The sequence below is a fragment of the Lepidothrix coronata genome, unplaced genomic scaffold, assembly GCF_001604755.1.
Source record: "Lepidothrix coronata isolate B3197 unplaced genomic scaffold, Lepidothrix_coronata-1.0 Scaffold148, whole genome shotgun sequence".
NCBI lineage: Eukaryota > Metazoa > Chordata > Aves > Passeriformes > Pipridae > Lepidothrix > Lepidothrix coronata.
In genome coordinates, this window is record NW_016690328.1 from 794,811 (window position 1) to 810,423 (window position 15,613).

Consider the following 15,613-nt stretch of genomic DNA (forward strand, 5'->3'; position numbering starts at 1 on the left):
AATACTGATTTATATATTACTCATGACAGCCTCAACCAGGTCAGGGCCTCACGGTGTGACATTCTGTATCAGATGCACTGAGTAAACAGTTCCTGCCCCAAAAAGCTTCAAGGGTAAGTTTTTGTTCTTTTGGTCCTCGTCAGTGGAGGACTGACCTTAGAGAGCAGGAACCTGCTAGAGAAAAGAGAGAGAAGAGAGAAGAGAATGAAAGAAGAGAGAAGAGAAGAGAAGAGAAGAGAAGAGAAGAGAAGAGAAGAGAAGAGAAGAGAAGAGGAAGAGAAGAGGAAGAGAAAAGAAGAGAAATGATGTGTGGGAAAACATGATCTGATTGCATAAAAACCTTTCCAGTTTACCCTTCCTTTGACAAACACAAAATACTTTTTTTTTTTCAGCAGCTTCACCTCATGTTACCTGGGAAAATCTGGATGATGAGATGTTTTTGCAAACAAGGAACACAGAAAAAGGCATTTATAGGCTTCCTGACAGTGTCGTTAGAGTTGCACTTATTCAGCTGCCCATGCTGGGCTGTGTTTAGGCTTTTGACAGCCTGCAGTCCCTGGCCAACGTGGATCAGAGAGATGAAATACAGACTATGCACAACCCCATTTCTCCGCATTTATTAAGCCTTTTAAAGAAAGACTAATATATTTTCAGTCTAAAAGTGTCATCAATTACATCATGGTCTCTTTGCAAAGATAACAGTTTGCACCCAGAAAGAGAGCACTGGACAACTGTGAGACATTCCCACAACCACTGCACCTTCTCAAAGTAGCTCAATGGACTTTACCTTCAACAACAATTGTCAAAATCTCCAAAAACAAGAAAAAAACAAAGAGGAAAAATATGTTCTTTGTTTCAAAGTAGAAAATTTGGCTTAGAAGTTCACATTTTATCACAAAGATTGACATAATTATTATTATTATTATTATTATTATTATTATCATTATCATTATTATTATTATTAATTCACTATTATGACTACTATTACAAGGAATTAATTTTATTAATATTATTAAATTGGGCATTATTATTCTTGTGTCCCAAGCAGAGATTACAAGGGCTACTGCCAAACAAAAAGGATAAAGATATAACAAAGAGCAAGTCTGTCTCTGTCCTCTGCTCTGTTTGGTCCATGACAAAGGACTGCCCTGATCCCCCTGACATCCCTCCAGCCCATCCAGATGCTCTTTCCACACCAAAACAGGGGGAAGGACTGAGTGACTGGTACCTTTTAAAGTTCTGCTTTACTTCTCAACCTGATACTGTGCTCAGCTTTATCGCTTAAGTCAGCCAGCCTCATCCAGGACTCCTGGCAGTGCTGGACTCAGTGGTGTGTGATACTTTTTAACCCAGAATCTCATCCTTCTGCCTTCTTTGGTGCTTTTATCTAGTCAGCTTTGGGGAGAAAAAAAAATAAAAGCTGATATAAATCCGAGATAGTAGAATTTACCCACAATTCTCTTTCTCATCCCTGTCACTCCATGATGAGGAATGGGGTTTCTTTTCAGGAATCCTCTGCAATTTTGTCCCTGAAGAAAAAAATGAACTCAAGGGAGCCCGACTCACACATGCCCAGCTCACATGTGAGGTGGTATCTGCAGACTGGGATCAAGTCTCATCTATAAATAGGAGGGTTTAGCTGTGGATTAAACTCTTATCTGTGGGTGATGCCCCTGTAAAGGCATCACCCCAGAGGAGCAAGATAACTTTATGATTCAGGACTGTCTGTCCCAAAATATTCAGGGGCTGTGGCTGCAGGGCTTCACCAGTGATGTATCGATACCGGCACAGTGTCTCCTCCACTGCTTCCTACTCAAACCAGCCTTGTTCATCATGTTGTCCTACCCCAGGGAGGGACAACTCAGCACTGCAAGTGCCTCTAGTCAGTTATTACACTAATGAGATTATTATTTCTTACAAAAAAAAAAAAAAGAAAAAGAAAAAGAAAAAAAAAGTAATTTCAGCCTGAATTTGGTGCCAGAGAGCCCAAACTGCAGGGGTGTCAATTTATCCTGGTCAGTCATTTCTCCCTGTTCCAAGCTCATGTGCATACTCTAAACTTGGCATATCCTGTATCTTTTTGGAATGGATAGATCCAGGACTGCCCATTTGTTGTCCTTTATCTCATCTGTTTCTTTTCTCTGCACTATTTGTTGTTACAGCGTTAAGATCTTTTCTGATTTTAAGATTTTGTTTCTTCTCTATTTCTAGTCTCTGATCTTAATGTTTTATATTTTTTTTACGTGGTGGTGGATCTCCAGACCCCTTCTCACCACTTTTCCCCAGGAAAATTAATCTGCAGACACACATTTAACCATCATGGTTAAATAAAGATCCCAAAAAATATTCATCTTTGTCAGCTACATTCCAAAAAGCTATCTCATCCTTTCTCCTTGATATTGACCCATAATTGTCCAATTGTCTGCTCAATTAATGTTAATTTTAACTTTTATCCCAGGACTTTCTATTTCTAATTCCTCACTATAAGGATTTTGAGGCTGTGGCACAGGTTGCCCAGAGAAATTGTGGATTTCCCATACCTGGAAGTGTTCAAGGCCAGACTGGATAGGGCTCTGAGTAACTTGGGATAGCAGAAGGTTTCCCTGCCCATGGCAGGAGGCTGGAACTGGATGATCTTTAATGTCCCTTCCAACCCAAACCATTCCATGTTTCCACGATCCTGTGACTTCTTCCCTCTCCTGAATTCTTCAGCTGAAAACTCAAAACACTGGCAAACCAACACAGTATTTTCTGTTGGTTCCTTCCTTGATGTCTTTGTGGCAAACACCCTTTTCCTGCCTTTCATACAGACCTCAAATGTCTCTCAGGTCCAGACTAGGCCTGTCCCTGATCCACCCACCCAAACTGTGCCTTGGTTTTGCAGATTCACCTTGATTAATAAGTGCACAATCTCACCTTTTGCTCCCCTCTGCTAAACCAGTGGGCCAAGGTCTCTTACATCATCCCCAGGGCATTTTTCTGTGTATCCATCACATACAACATTGTGAAAGTCACTTCCTCACACTATTTTGCCCATCTCTGTTGACTCCATCAGTTCTCTTTGTTCATAAAGGCACTGTGCACTTTGTTAAACACCATCCTGCTTCTCACCTCCCTGATCTTCTGCTATCAAGCTGCTTCCCCATGGACAAGATGGTCAGGGGAGGTTCAGGTTGGACATCAGGAAGAATTTCTGCATAGAAAAGGTTGTTAAACATTGGAAGGGGCTGCCCAGGGAGGTGGTGGAGTTTCCATCCCTGGAGGTGTTCAGGAAATGACTGGACATGGCACTTAGTGCTCTGGTCTGGGTGACAAGGTGGTGACTGGTCAAAGGTTGGACTTGGTGATCTTGGAGGTCTTTTCCAGCCAAAATGATTCTGGGATTCTATGAAAAGATTCACCCTTATCGGTGTGAGCATCAGCTTGAGAGCCCAGAAGCCACTGAAAACTGATATTTAGGGCAGGATTCATCTCACCCACCCTGCAAAGCCTATCACAGAAACATCTGTACCACAGCTCATCACTCAGAGCTTCCCTGTACAGTCAGTGGGGGAAAAAAAGGAAGGTACTCCAGGGTCCAACTGACCCACTTCATTTTGGGATGACTATTCTTAATGACAAAAGGAATTGTATCCAGCTCTACAAGCTCCACGTACTATATTGACTGTATCTCTCCCAATTAAAGTGGAGCTGAGGGCACATGTTTCCTGTGAAGACATCACACGTGGATGAAACCTGCTTATATCACCAAGTTTAAAAAGAATTTGTCGCTGTCCAGTGCACAACTATTTTTTTTCCACACTGAGGTGAAAGCATTTAGCTTCCTTGCAGGCCACTGGCAAGGTGTAGGCCCTGAATACCAATCCAGAAATAACACTTAAAGAACTGACTGCTTCCTTGGGAATGGAAGTGCAGACAGAAAATTTATGTGCATTCAGCCTTGGCCTTTTATTCGGCATCCACAACAATTTCCACACAGGACATTTTGGGTTAATTAGGTCAGCTCAGATTAGTCACAGCTCTCTTAATGAACGTTTTTAAATAGGTTTCTCTTCTCAGGGCTGTATGGAATTAGTGAGAGTCTCGTCAAAATACACGGACATAACAGCCTTTTCTGGGCTGGGGCTTTGGAAAGTTTATTTGGAGAAAGCCATTAAAAAAAAATCCGAGTTCTAGTTCAGCTCCCCTTGAGCATGAGGAAATAAATGGTGCCCCCATAGTGCTGAGATGTGTCTCTGGGAGTAAACAAAACAAGGGATACTTGCCATCTCTGCCCTTTGACTCCAGACCTCCAGACCAGACTGATGGCTGGTTGCCCATGAACTCAATAAAATGTGCCCATTATTGCAGTCTGTAAAACAGGGTGCTAAGGTCATTCTGCCCTACACAAAATACTCAGAGGAGGAGGAAAAATGGTCTTTCTTTGTGGTTTTTTTCCTTTTTTTTTTTTTTTTTTTTAAATCTGAGTGCTGTTTCATGTCACCCATGCCAGCCTGGACCCTCCACCCCTTGTCTCCAGCTGTCCCACTGATCACTGCAACTCAGAAACAGCCTGAACTGAGGCAAAAGATTTTGTGGGATATTATGGGCCCATATCTAGATGTGATCTTTGTGTGTGCCCCAGTGCCATGGCCCACAAATCTGGGGATCCAACTAACACAAATCCCTTCAGGACCATCTCCTAGAGAACTGCAGGAGGCCCGATGGCCACTGTGTTCACAGAGGGGCATTGACACACTTGGGAGCTATGGAATACCCTTTAAACCTGGGTCCTCACAAGTCGGTGCCACCAAACACTCTCAATGACAATGGTCCTCCTGCTCCTTTAGTTGATCTTCATCCACACTCTTGAGGTGTATGAAACAACCCAAGGGCAAAACATTGCTTTTAAAATAGCCTTTTCACTCTGTTTCATTGCAGTAGAGAGAGGGAACATCTGGAACTAACATTTCTCCCAGATCCACTACATGCTTTGGGATTGTTTTCACAGGAGGGAGTCAAAGTGCTCAGGTATCTTCACATCTGCCTTATAGAACCACTACAGGTGCATTCAGCGCAGTAAAATAACATCAAATAAAGAGAGAAGGGCAACATGTATCATAGAATGCACAAAGATAGCATGACAATGGAACTGATGTTCCAAAAATGAGCAGCACTGTTTATGAAGCCCTAAAAATTATTGGCATTGGTTTTGTGGACTGAAGGGGTTCCCTGAGCTTAGTTTTACATCTGCCTTGCTGTACAGTGACTACTCCTGTTACCTCCAGGGAATGGTGCACAGGTCACAACAAAACAGCTTGAGAGGAGTCCTGGGGAGCAGAGGGTGAAGAGAAAATAGGGATAACTCTTGCATAAATCAGGATCAGGGATGTCCTGGAGGCTTTTTTCACTGTCTGGCAAACAGAAACCTTTCTGCTTCTGGAATAAATTCCTTCCTGTCTCAGTGGATCATGCACTGACATGAAATTTTACAGGTTAGTGCAAAGCTGGGTAAACACAGACAAGACATTACAGTTCAGCAGCTTCGTGTGAATTCCTGGATGACAGGGACAAGCATCCAGGGAAGGTGTTTTGAAGCAACCCCCCACCTGAGTTCTTCAAAGCCCATCTGAAGCTGCTAAAGGGGTCAGGCACTGGATGCAGGAGCACCATCTGAGCTCCTGCTGTAAACCTGACATTTCCCAGGCCCTGTTCCAGCCCTTGTGTTCTCAGGCACCACAGGGTGCTCTGCCACCATGAATGAGAGCTGTGAGAGTCCTTGGGACACTGGTTGGGAACATCTCAGATGTGTATTTTTTAGCATACTGGGAACTCAGCTTTGGGATTTACTACTGGGAAGGCAAGGGAAGCATGGAAGAAGGGAGAGGGGAAAGTATATCCTGGTAAGGAAGGAACAGCCATCACATGATCATCATTTGGGTACCTGAGACCTGATCCTGCCCTCCAGCTTTAGCATCTTCCTCACTTCTTGCATCAACAGAAATGAGGAAAGGGCTAAAGTGACCTTCAGGATGGAAATGGATGTTTTGGGGAGGGAGCTGCAGTCTCCTGAGATTCCCTCATATTCTCATTCTGATATTTCCACCAAGACTTCTGTAAAGGGAAGTCCTTTCATTACCGTCATTTATACATGAGTTTTCAGGATGAGGGAGAAATGCACCTGGCCACTAAAGACCCTCCAGGCAACAACATTTGGATGGTTTGTGGCCTAGGACTGATGTGATTTGGAGGTCTGGGGGGCCTTTGTGCAACGGGGTGAGGTGTCAGTCACCAGGAGAACAGCCAGGAGAGTTTAAGCTCCCCTTGGGCTTTGGATACTCTGAAGTCTCAACAAGTAGATGAAAGATAGGGAGAAACTCCCAAGGAAAGTATAGATACAAAGTTGGAATAAAACTTTAAACCTCTTGTAAACTGAAAGTCCCTTGAAATGACTTGATGACTTTAAAGGTGTTTTCCAACTTAATTGATTCTCTGACTGTAACAGCCACAGCCAGAAGGTTTTTGGTGGTGGTTCACTGGTAGTGGTACAGCAAGAAAAACAGTTGTTTGGGGATTTATTTCAAGTGGGTGGGATAAAGCTAGTGATGAAGACAAGACCCAAAGACTGGTGGATACAGCAAATGGTCCATGAGAGACAGTTGGGAAGCAAGTCTTACACTAAATGGCAATACTACAATCTCCTCTGAAAACAGGGTATTTCTTGACCTTGAGATGCCCATCAGAGCCCTCTGCCTTCCACTTGCTTCCACTGCTCCTTGATTATCAACCACCCACAGAGAGTTTGGGAAGTCCTCTGAATACCTGCACCTCAGGCAGAGAATTTCAGAGCTTTGCATGTTAAAAAAAAAGTGACAGGAGGGGTGTGAAAGTGAGCCACACATGCTGTTTTGCTGGCTGAGACTTGATGTGCCTTGGATTCAGCAGAAGTCCTGATTAATACTCATCGTACAAAATTAAATTAGGCTGCTTAAAATTAAAAATACATATTTATTTTAACCAGTCTGGGTATTCTGAATGAATTGAAAAGGAAAGGGGATGGAATATTACAAATGAGACAATTAAGCAAAGCGGGCAGGACAACTTGTATAAATTACAGTCCTGTGACGAGACAGTGCTTTGATGCAGGGGAGAGGAGCTGGCAGGGCTTCCAGAGATGGAAAGTGGTGGGGAGGGGCGGTGGGAAAGGACTTAAAGTGGGAAGAAAAAAAAAATTAACTCTGAGGAAATCCATTAGTATTGATTTAAGGAGGTAATCAAGGGGAAACAGTCTCAAACAGACAGGAGTGAGTGTTAATGGTAACACATGAACACCGTGATGCTCAGGGCCTCACACAGCTCTTTAGCTGCAGAATTACACTTCTGAGAGAGCCTGGATCCATCCCTGGTACCACCTGACCTGGCTGGATTCCCAGCACCTGCCAGGTGTGATGAAGCTTCTGGGTGTGAAACAGGATTAAGTCAGACCTGAAAACTCTTCCCTTGGACAATGCTCAGGGTGGAACCAGAGCAGGAGTGAAGGTGGTTGCTGTAGTCACAAGGAAGCCAACAGGAGGAGAAACCCAGCAGCTTTCAGAGCAGCATCTTGCCAAATTTTGCTATTTTTGGAACAAGTAAAATTCCAACAAAGCCAAAAGGAGATGACGAAGTCGGCCATGGACAGTGTTCTCAGCTTGCTGGAGATTAGAGATGCTCAGCACATTGAAGAATCTGAACCCAGCCCTGTGAACTCTTCCTGATTACACAGCAAACAAGATTTTCTCCTGAATACACTGAAAATGTTCCCCATGCACACAAGTTTTACTGATGTGAAGGGAGTCCTGGTTACTGTGGGCTGCAGTTCCCTATAATATGAGGAGAGAGGGCATGGGGGGAACCTAAATCAGTCAGCCCAGTTCCACTGGACCTCATGGAGAAGGGAAGAGTCTCTGCACCTTGCTGCCCATGAAGGTGACTTTGAACTCGAATCTGCCCACTTACCACTGCCTTTGCAGAGAATTATGGAACAGTTTGGGTTGGAAAGGACCTTAAAGATCACCAGTTCCAACTGCCCTGCCATCTTCCACTACATCAGGTTGCTCCAAGCCCCATCCAACCTGGCCTTGAACATTTCCAGGGATGGAGCAGCCACAGCTTCTCTGAGTAACCTCTTCCAGTGCCTCACCAGCCTCGCAGTAAAGAATCTAATTTCCTTTGCATGTGGGTCATTGTGTAATTTCTATGCATGTTTTATATATATGATTTACATTTATTCCTTGAACAGTTCAGCACAGTAATATTTTGGTTACAACTGAATAGAAACACATTGGGATTAATTTTTCAAAGGGGAAAATAATTACCATGCAGAGGCTTGGGCTGTCAATGGAGGAGAGTTAGAGACCCTGGAGTAAGGCATGAGCTGGATTAAAGTAGTATCAGGGCCTTCCATACTGATTTGTGTGTCATCCACCTGTCAATCAGACATTTTCACCTTTCACAAGTCCCATTGTAGCTACAAAATCCTAAAGTCACATTTTCCACTGCACACAATTTTCTTTTTTTTTTTTGGGTAGATCAAGATAGCAAATCCTCAGGACACCTGGCTTCTACTGCTGTATCACTCACAGACTGCACCACCTGCCTCATCCCAGTTTTTCCAGAGTTCAAACTGGAATGGAGGAACTCTACTCACCAATATATGAAAATCGTGGATAAGTTTCTGTGAAGGTGACAAATCCCCCCCAAAAATGTCAGTGCCCTTTTCGGTAAAAGAGCATTTTAAAGAGCATCAAATATGGGAAAACCCAGTGAAAATGTAGTTTCTCAACTCCTGAGAGCCAAAGTTGGGTTTTCAGGGAGCTTTGTGCTCAGTCCTGTCTGCCTGTCTCTGTCCTGGCACTCATTCCTTCCGCCACTGTTGTTCACCCCTATGTTTCCCCTTTTCATCTTTCTCACCCCTCCAAATATGTAATATCAGATTTGCAAATGACTTTTGACAAGGGATGTAGTGACAGGATGAGGGGGAATGGTTTCAAACTGAAAGAGAGCAGGTTTGAATGGGATATTAGGAAGAAATTCTTTACTGTGAGGGTGGGGAGGTCCTGGCACAGGTTGCCCAGAAAAGCTGTGACTGCCCCATCCCTGGAAATGTTCAGGTTGGATGGGGCATGGAGCAACCTGGGATGGTGGAAGGTGCCCCTGCCTCTGTCAGGGAAGTTTAAAACTTGATGATCTTGAAGGTCCCTTCCAACCCAACCCATTCTCTGATTCTCTGATTCAACGAAATAGTCCTACAGAAACTCTTTTTGATCCTTCAATACAGATTGGCAGATGAGTGCTTTGCTTTTGATTTTTGATGTTTTTCATCCTGTGAATCATTGGCTTGGGAAGTAGATTTTATTGACTCTGTTACAGATGAAGGGGCACTTAAGTGCTCCTTCAGTTTGTCTTGACAGATAGATGGTTCTTTGCAGAGTTGTTAACTGTAGGTCTGAGATCAGAGATCTGCTTGATCACTGAATATCAGCCTCTTGAACACAACATTCACTTTCTTTGAGAGCTTCCTGCAAACCTCAACTTAGCTATCTAGTGCAGAATTAGATATATAAATACATTTATAACTACTATATAAATGCAAAGTGGTATTATTAAGGGGAGAAGAGAATTGCCGTATCAATCTAAATAATATGCTGGTAACTGTCAAAGAGCAAGTACACTTTCTGTTAACAGGGTTTTTCTAATTCTAGGGGAAGAATAACAAGGCTGGAGGCTGGAAGACATTTAGCAGCAAATACGAAAATGGGTTTGTTTGTTCTCCTCCTTTGTTCTGTCAAATTCTCAGTGCTTTGCTGCCTGCCTGTTTCACAAAGCTCCAAAGTGCTTACTGCCTGCAGCAAGCTCTGAAAGCAATTTCCCGTGGCCAGCAGAGCTGAAGGAGGGAGTGAGGGGGAAACACATTGACTTTTCAGTCCCAGGAAAGTGAAACAGGGCATGGAGAGACCTCAGAGACAGGGAGGCTTCATGAACCAAGAATGTAGTGGCAGGTCTGTGTCTCCTAGGGCCTGGTTTCCCTCCCTTTCACTGGTTTGTGCTGATATTTGTGTGTTTATTTGGATATCTTTTGGGGAAAAATACTTCATGGTAGAGGTATTCTACTATTCCAAATACTTCTGCTGAGTCCAGGTCTGAGCCCTCAACACATGAGGACCTGTTGGAGTGGGTCCAGAAGAGATGATCATAAGGACAGAACACCTCTGCTCTGGAGGCAGGCTGAGGGAGTTGGGGGTGTTCACCTGAAGAAGAGAAGGCTCTGGGGAGACCTTAGAGCCCCTTCCACTGCCTAAAGGGGCTCCAAGAGGGCTGGAGAGGGACTTGGGACAACGACCTGGAGTGACAGAACAAGGGGGAATGGTTTTAAACCGAAAGAAAAGCAAGATTCAATATTAGGAAGAAATTCTTCACTCAGAGGGTGGAGTAGCACTGGTACGGGCTGCCCAGAGAAGTTGTGGATGCCCCATCCCTGGAAGGGTCGTGTTGGATGGGGTTTTGAGAAACCTGACAGTGAGAGGCATCCATGTCCATGGTGGGGTGTTGGACGTAGATGATCTTCAGGGCCCCTCCCAACCCAAACAATTCCATGATTCTACAGAGAGGGAATTATAGCTGATGCAACAAAACCCTTTGTTGCTTAGATGGGTTTCTGCCCACTCCATATGCCAATAGAAGGTAGAGAAATTCCCTGCTGCTCTGTCTTCATCAACTGAAAACCACACAAAAAACAAGATGAGGCTTAAAATTTGGTCAAAAACTTGGCTGCTGCTGATGTTTTCTTCTGGTCTGCAATGCAATCTCTTATTTTGATATCAAATATCCTCTCTTTAAAACTGGACTTGGTATTGATTGAAAAGGGCTTTTTAACACTTTTTTTTTTTACTTTTTTACTTAACATTTGTTTGGTTTTGTTTTGGTTTTTTTGGGTTTGTTTTTTTTTTTTTTTAGCTTACATGGAGTATCCAGAAAGGAAAGGGAAGCAATTCTGCAGTGAAGTGATGTGGGTTTACAGATTGGGGCACATAAAAGGTGCTTTCAATCATCTTGCTCCATGACCAACAGGAGGCTGAATCAGTGCTCAGACAATTTATGGGTGTTCTCTGTGATTAAATTGCCACCCATCCAATGCTATTTAAGAGCACTAAAATGAAACAACAATAATGAGAAGGCACTGCAGAGATGTCCAGCTCACATCCAGACGTGGTCTAACACAAGTGGCCAGTGTTGTACCTCATCTTACAGCCCCTGACTCTTCTCAGGGTATTTTGGCCTCCTCAACACCTCTTCTCCTTGTTTCAGCATCTTGCTATTATTTCAGGCAGGTGTATCCCATCTTTATGTCCTGACAGGTGAAGAGCAAGAGGAGTAAGTCAAATGTCACGTCCCGTTCTTTGACACGTGGTGGGACTTGCAGGGATGTGCAGCACAGTCTCTGGGTGCATGAAAAAGAGATGTTCCATTGGAGAACTGAGATCCTGTGGTGTGAGGACCTGTAAGGTCCAAGCTGATGATGACACTCATGTTTTGGGTCTGAAAGACATGCAGGATGTCGATACCTGTCATTAAAAAGCAGCGAGTCGGGAGGTTGGGGCTGAGGGTTTTTTAAGGCTTTGTTTTGGACATATGAGAGCAATTTGAGCTTATCCACAAAGAGATGTCAGAGGGAGACAGCATTTATTACCAGTTTGGACAGAAGGTTCAACAGTCATCGCATTTAACTACAGGTATCTGCACTACAGACTGCCTCTCTCAGATAAACACCGACAATCCTACAGCCACTGGAGAGACACGAGTATTTCTCAGTACCTTTCACCACCTCCTTGGGGAGTGAAGTAGGTCTGAAGAACCATATTCTAAAAGCACCTCTTAATTCCCATTAAATCCAAAAGGAATTTTCATCAGCAGCTCAGATGCACAAGTGTCTCTTGTACCTGCATAAAATCAGGCAGCATTAATCCCACCTCAGGAGACCATCTGGTATAAGAAAAATTCTTGAGACAGCTACACAGGGATGGCAATCCAAAGAGCAGAGGACAATTGCAGGGTTACAAACTGGTAGGAATCCCCAAGCAGCTGGAGGATAAGGAGAATCCTTCCCAAGGGCCATGGGAGGAGTAGAAGGCAACAATCATGGAAATTAAAAGAGGACAAGAAGAGTCCATGGTGAGTAAAGAGTAAGGTGGAGTGCTGAGTCCCAGCTTTGGCTTGGGAAACATCATTGGAGACTTCTGAGTAAGTAATTTCAGTGCTTGGGCAGGCACTGGAATGCACATTTGGGGGTGGAACTGGCAGAGAGGAGGTCCATGCCTTGAAAATGAAGGATCAGGGAGGTTGGAGATGAGTGGGAACAAATGAGGCACCTTTCCTTTTATCATAAATCTATATCTGAAACAAGTAAATAAATAAAAGTCTGGTGAGGTACAGGCATCATCCTTCTGTTCAGTAGCTCACCTTTTGAAAATCACTGATTTGCAGAGAAGTGGGCCAGACTCTGGACTTAGGCACAGGACAAGGTGGAAATTTCCCCACAAACATAAGCTGGATTTTCCAAATTTTATCAGAGCCACTTTGTTCAAATGGTCCCTAATATGGGTGTCATTGGTTATATCCCACACTTGACAGTGTTCAAGGCCAGGTTGGACAGGGTTTGGAGCAACCTGGTCCAGTGGAAGGTGTCCCTGCCCGTGACAGGGGTGTTGGAACAAGATGGTTTTTAAGGTCCCTTCCAACCCAAACCATCCTGTGATTCTATGATGTTATTTTAAATAGTTTGGGGAACAGTCTTTAACGATATTCTTGTCACTGAAGGTCCTGATCGAGGGTAAAATGGTGAGAATCCACTTATTGACTGTGGAACCAATACTCTCTGTAGTATAAGCTGAACATATTAGAAACTCTCTGCCTCAGTTTCCAATTGCTAAACAGGTGTAATGTGTGTCCTTTGTCCTGCTTGCTTGGACTAGAAGTGGTCTGGGCTACTTCAGGATGCACAGAAGCCCAGTCCTGATCTCATCAGGGGTCCTGGGAGCACCATGTTACAACTAACAACCAAAAACAATTTCTTGCAGTCTTACCGAGAAGTTTTTTTCTCCTTCTGCCTGTCTCCATATACATATATATGAATATTAATCCTGCCAAAAGAAGGGGAGGGGGGAAAAGGCAGAGAGAGGGGTGATAAAAATTCAGTACATCAAAGTGAATTTTCTTGATTTACAACAGGTAATTACCATTCTTCACGCACGGCTGGGCTCCCGCTGTGAGAAAGCAGAGCAGGTGGAGCTGTGCCTGTCCCAAATCCTTCCTCCAGACAATCCCCTCCACCTGCAAACTCCCCGTGCACCTGCAGGAGAGAGGAATTGTCAAGACCAGACAGAAGGACAGATGGGAAAGATGGATGGAGGTGGCTGAACAGAGGCAGCTGGAAAAGTTGGGTTTGCCCACACTTGGGTAGACTTGAAACCTTCCCAAACATCCACTTTCTTACTTGCCATGGTAATGGCTCTGTCCATTCACTGTAAAAAAAAAGGCAGTAAAATTAAAGGTTGTAAAAGTAGTGTGGAATGATAATTGGAATTATTCCTGTAATGGATTAAAACTATTCCGAGTACCTCAATCTAAATCTGAATGGGGAGGGAGGGGGATGAGGGGAGTAAATGAATGGAACTTGGAATTGATTTTCAAAGAATATCAAAAATTATTACTGGTAAAATTTACAAGGGCTGTAGATCACCCTCGCTGCTGCCTTGTTTGCAACAGAAATATCTAATTCCAAAATGAATTGGGCTCTGCTCAAACTAACTCTTGCTGATGGTGGCAAGTTGTTAATTAAATGACACTTTTGTGCTGTTCATTTTGAAAGTCTGCAGAAAGATAACGTGAAGTTCTCAGCTTTTGAAATGAGTGGGGAGAGGTGAGCAAGCACAGAGTTTTAAAGACTCCAGGGGAAGGAAAAAAGGTGAAATTTGCTTCAGGGAGGTGCCCACCAGGACAGGATTTTGTCACACAGATTCACTACTGCAGGATTTTATCACGCAGCTTGAGTTTGGTTCAGGCCAGGTAGCTGTAGATGTCGACAGAACTGAGACTGAACATGTCAAAGCAAGTTGTCTTTCTAATTAATTAAGATATATAGGCATTTTTAAGGAGTGAGTCACCTGACCTTTTTTATAAATCTGCTTCATGATCCAATGAATCATGTCCTAAATTCCACTGTCTGTGTTGACTGGCTGTCCATTTACTGACTCAATTTATTCCCCATTTGTTTTGACAAAGATGTTTATTTAATCAGATGTACTCCCAGCCAGGAAATGTAAGAAATTACCTCTTTATAGGTCCCATTTTGTGCTCTCAGCCTAAGTGTTCATGAGAGCCAGCTGTCACGGACAGGGGAGTTGGAAGGGAGACAGGCTGAGCCACCAGAGCTGGTCCTACAGACCTCTTTAAATGATGTTTATGAGTTATTGACTCAAATTCTGAGTAACATGGTCCCTGTTGGAAAGTGGAAGGTTCCCTGACCATGGCAGGGGGGTTGGAACTCCGTGGTCTCTAAGGTACCTTCCAACCCAAACCAGTCTATGACTGTATGATTCCCCACCAAATCATTTTACATGTAAAAGCTGGAAATCTGACATTAGTCAGTGGAGTGACTGGAGGAAACACAATTCCAGCCCTGTACAGAAGCAGAGACAAGTGTCACAGTTTCCATTTCCACAGTTGCCCTCTATCAATGCAAATCCAAGAGAGTACTGGGCTTTCAACACCTTAGCAAAGACATTTGAGGGAATCACTGTAGGATCACAGAGTTGTTACAGTTGGGAAAGACCTCCGAGGTCATCGAGTCCAACCAATTCCCATCAATAGTTGCAGGTTTCCAACATGGTGATCACACATTCACTGTCTTTATTTGTTGTTCCCAAGATCATGAGCACAGCCTGGAAGGCTTTACTATAATTAGGATAAATCTATTGGGAGTTTGCTTCCCACTTTCTTTAGAGAATCTGAGCCTAAAAGTGCCAGTTGTTGGAAGTAGGGACGTGATCTTCTACTACGGGGAAGAATCCCATGTGGGAATCTCCACTTCAGGTCCCTCTGCAGGTTTAATTTGATCTTCAAAGCAGAATCATAGAATTATAGAATCTTAGAGTGGTTTGGGTTGGATGGGACCTTAAAGATCATCCAGTTGCAATCCCCCTGCTGTGGGCAGGGACACCTTCCCCTAGACCAGGTTTCTCCAAGTCCCATCCAACCTGGCCTTGAACACAAGTAGGATTGGAAAGGTCTTATTGCATTTTCTAGTGGTCATAACAACTCATCATTCCGATGTCTTCCTCACTCCCATGGTGCATCCTCCCCCTTCGAACAGCCAAAGAGCAAGAGAGCCGGCTTGGAGCAGAAAACTCCTTGGAATGGGGGACTGGGAAGGAAGAAGGGGGAAGTTTCCCTCATCAGCAGGCCACACTGATTATTTTGTGGCCAGAGCCAAGCCAGCTTTTCTGGTGAGAGCCCCATGCACAACACCATAAAATGTGCCACACCACGAATGCGGAGCAGCAGGGGATGGATGCAAAGGGGAGAAAGGAATTATAGT